Raw genomic sequence first — 4,828 nt, forward strand, 5'->3', positions numbered from 1 at the left:
TCATATAATGAATAAACTTTTTCAATTTTTACGAGTTGTTTCACGTTGGCAACAAGATTCCAAACTCCGTTTATATGATATTTAGTTCAAGCTCCTAGAATTAAAATACATAGCTTACATGCTTGAATCAATAAAGTTCCTCCATGATGGGATTCTTTTTTCTATGTAGAAACCTCTTCTCTTTCTATTGGATGGTTTGATCAGCATGTGTTAAGTTTGGATCCAAGAATCACCTTGAACAACAAAGACATGACTCATTATACTTCTTTCTTTCAGTGGTACGCGGCATGAATTTAAAGGTATTAAATTGTTGTCAAGTTGTCAGGTACAGACCATTTGATGTTTGATGGGGTGGGGATTTGTTACCACCATGCTCATAACTACGCGTTCACTCAAGTTCAAAATTAGCATGGTCATTTGGTGAACGCCGACAGTACATATAACGTGTAGTGAAAATTTCTAGGTATGCAAAGATTGCAAGTAATTGATTGAATTGAGGTTAAAGGCCCACCGCCAACCTTTGCGGGCAGCTTATGTATTTGTTTTGAATGTGATTATTGTTGAAGAACAAACTGAACATTCTCTCTAAATCAAAATATGACGAACCTCGTTTTCAATTCGAAGGATGGAAACGGATTTTGACCAGCAATGTGATGGTTTAGAAAGATGGTCGATTTTCAACATTTAAAAAAATTGACCCTCACAACTGCAAAGGATGGTGGTTGGTGATGGGCATCCAAAGGCTTTTGTTAGAAAAATAAATAAAATTTATCAAGCCGATCGACCATGTGCGAAATTAAACAAGGAATTCTAATTCAGATAATAAGTTTTCCTTGAACTGCATAGCATTTAATAATTTTCAAATGTTACAAATGTAAAAAAAAAAACACGAGAAGAAAACATACTTGTTTCTTTGTCTTTTTTCTTTTTCCTGTGATAGCAATGAAAATTAATTAATGGCATGTATACCACAGACACAAATTGATACTACCGAATTCAGTTTAGTGAGTGGGGAAGTATTTCTATCAATGACTGGTGAAACAATATATGTATATGTACATCATTTAATGGTGTTGTTTAATTGTCAGCGAAGTATTTATGGTTATTAAATAACATTTATAAATATATTGCTCATTGCTCAGATCGAGGGAAAAGGCAAAAATTATCAAAAGAATTTAAAACCACCACAAGGTGACCGAAAGCACTGATCAAGTCGCCATCTTGGACAGTTTTTGAAATCCTCGCGCTCCCAAGTAACCCAAGAACTGTGATCCTTTGCGGCCCCACAACAAGAATATTGAAGCGATGAACGCAAAGCGAATGTTATATATATCGACCAACATGCGTATCATCATGGGCGAAGTATTTTTACCATTTGAAGCGGGATTTGTTTGTTCGTTCTGTTTACATTCCTCTGCGAAAATCTCCTAGACAAACAACACTAGACAATGATCATGTCGAGTCATTGCAAGAAAGTATTTATAAATTTTCTAGACTAGGCGAAGTGTGTGTTGTTATTGTGGAGACTTTAACGCAAGAATGGGTTGTTTAAATGACTTTGTACATGATACGCCTTGTAATAATGTTACGAACCATAATTTTCTGATTGAACCGAGAAATTCGCGAGATGTGACAGTGAATTCTTATGGAGGGTCGTTGGCTGAGTTGTGTTGTGGTAATGACTTGGTAATTCTCAACATGCAGTAGAACAATAGGAGATTTTCTTGGTCAATTTACATGTAATACCTATAATGGTGCTAGTGTGGTAGATTATGCAGTTGCCTCTTGTAATAATCTCCCGCTGATAAAGTATTTTTCCACATCAGTCATGACGGGGTTCTCTGATTATTGTTTCGTATTTTTGCCTTGAAAGTTGAACCTTGTAACAGTACAGAGAATTTAGTAGAATTATTGCCGCTTCCGATATCATTTATGTGGAGTGATGAGTTGAAGAATGAGCTTCGTAAGCAACTTAATAGTACTGATGTATTAAATGAAATGGACAAGCTATTTGATTCATCGAGTGAAACTGAAATAGAATTCTTGGTTAGTAATTTTACTAACGTTATAGTCAATTCGTCAAAAAAAGTTGTCCATGTAAGAAATGGACAAGTTTCAAGAAAAAAGCAAAGGAATACAGTCCAAAACCTGAAATGGTTCGATAGGAATTGTCATTCTTTCAAAAAGGAGTTGTGAAACTTATGCTACTTATTGTTCACTACAGAAAAGGACTATAAGCGACTTGTAAAACGACTGAAAAGAAATTTTCAAAACGGCATGTCAGAGAAACTTCCATTCATGGAAGACAATAATCCAAAAGAGTTTTGGAAACTTGTAAATTTTATAAAGACACACCAATCTGAAAGTGTGTCTAATGAGGTAACGAGAATTTCAAAGCGGAACCATTAAAAAAAAATCCAGCCAATTGTCGCACAGTATGGTGACTGTATAATTGGATTGAATTTCTCAGCAAGTAGATGGGGTGCAATTGGAAGCCATTGCATTGTAGCCCATGCTAACCAGGGTCTTATTCAAAATCAAATCAAATACCTGTTATAACCAAGGCTATACAATAGCTCGACACTAGAAAGCGTACAAGTTAAGGCTATGAGGAGCCTCTTGTTCATTATATAGTACTATATAATCACCTTTTTTCCCTTAGTTGGCTCTTCTTTCTACTCACTTTCTTCTTCTGCCTCAGACTCCTCAGGCATTCCACATTGACCATATCTCACTTTAGGTTTTTTAATAATTCCAAGGCCTCCTTAAAAAACCTTCTTCTTGATGGCTTACCAAATTTCACCTTGTATTTCTCATATTGAAACAGGTCTTTGGCTGGCATTACAGCCGTGCAATAATAGGACATGGGTACTGACATCGATACTAAATTATTAGATTAGAAGTGTGTTCTGTGAGAGTGGGCAGTAAAATTCAGCCTGTGGAAAGCAGCTGGCTTAAGTGTAACATGCTAGCAGGCTTTGTTGGTGACAGGCTTCTAATGCTGTAAATGTTTTGAACCCAGGATGTGATATGTTGGTGACTGATGTTTCGACTCCATTTGCAGGATGAATTTGCTGGTTGTTTTAATAACTTTTAGACTAAGATAACCCACATTTTGTACACATGCTTAGTATACTGCTTAGTATTTATTCCTCTAGTCATGTTCCCCATTAGCGGGTAATGCCAAACATTTGACATAAAGTTTATCAATCAGTCAATCAAACCCAGAAGAGTTTGATGTTAACATGAGAGAGTACAGTGGTATACTACACAATACCCAGCAACTTGTTAATAATTTATTCTGTGCATTCCCAGTTCTTCAAAAACTGTGCACAGTAATTTGAATAACAATAGTGGTACAATGTTGTGGGATATGTATTGCCTCAATACAGCATGTAGCTTATTCTTTGTTTGCACATGACATCATAGCCGCCATCTTGGTTGAATATTTAAGGGCTTACAGTAAACCACAAAACGAAACGAAACGGATGTAAAATGTGAAACGACAGACTACAAAATGCCACATACCAATAATAACAGCTCAAACGTGTTATGGCGCCATACACAGGAAGCCCAACAAGAGTAAACCCGCAAAAACGGATAGAGTAGAAAATAGAGTAGGGGAACTAAAAGAGAGGAGGAAGACACACACAGAAAGATATAGAAAGGATACAAATGCAGGGTATCCGGCATAACTACAGAATACCCCGCAATGTTGTACCACTATTTGTCACTATTTTGTACCAAACTTATTTCCTGGACTTTCAGTGTCTGCAATGTACTCTGTCGCACACCACTGTATGTTAAGTTAAAGCAAACTCAAAATGCATCCTTACGTTTCATGTGTTCCATAAAAGAGCTCTTGGCAGGAATCTTTTCATTTGGAGCAGGAAGGTCAACCTGAAAAATAATGTGTCTTTCCTTTAAGTTTATGTCGAAAACTAGTGTTTTCGAAGTATTATCGATCAGTACAAAGTCATATTATAGTTTGTTATACTACGCACGCTCTGATTGGTTAGCTACAGTGTTTATATTAGAGGACAGAGACACGCTCAGCCGAAGGGGGGAAATCGACTGACCCTATTCCGGGATAAGAATACGTGGAGTGATGATCAAAACGGTCTGTTTGGCGCGTTTCGAAATTTATTTTAAAGTGCACCTAATGAATGAATAATGATTTCTAGATATCAGTATACAATATCAAAATTTCACATCAGGATGAAGGTGCACTTTAAAATAAATTCTACCAAATCACAGTGACGTACTAAAACGAACAAAAAAGTGTAAAGTAAGATAAATATTTAAGCAATAAAAACCAGTTTTCCTTGTTCGATACTCTGATCCAAACACTCCCGATGTCGAGAGAGTAGGCAAACCATGACACGAAGCGGAGTGGTGCACAGCTTCTTAAGTGTTCTCTCAACATCGCAAGTGTTTTGATCAGACTATCAAACAGAGGAAAACTGTTTTTTTAATACTATTATAAAATAACAGCAGCAGAAATTAGCAAAAATCAATGAAGAGTACGCTTTAACTTTGAAAAATCTGCGCAAGCATGTTTGATACTCTTATCAAATATGGCTTTCTGACCAATCAGAGTGGGTGTTCTATCTAAGTTATTTTATAAAACAGAATAATAACAACAAAATAAATTTGAAGCTTATTAGAAAAGGATCCTTATGCACAGAATAAAACTACACATTACGAAAATTTGATTCGCAAGTCAGCCTAAAACCAACAGAAACTGTAAGGTAAGATAAAAATAAACACCCATTAACGTGTTCATTGACAATCCAAATGTTGACGTTTCATCGGTCAAATGTATCAC

This window comes from Montipora capricornis, chromosome 6 (genome assembly GCF_036669925.1).
Source record: "Montipora capricornis isolate CH-2021 chromosome 6, ASM3666992v2, whole genome shotgun sequence".
Taxonomy (NCBI): Eukaryota; Metazoa; Cnidaria; class Anthozoa; order Scleractinia; family Acroporidae; genus Montipora; species Montipora capricornis.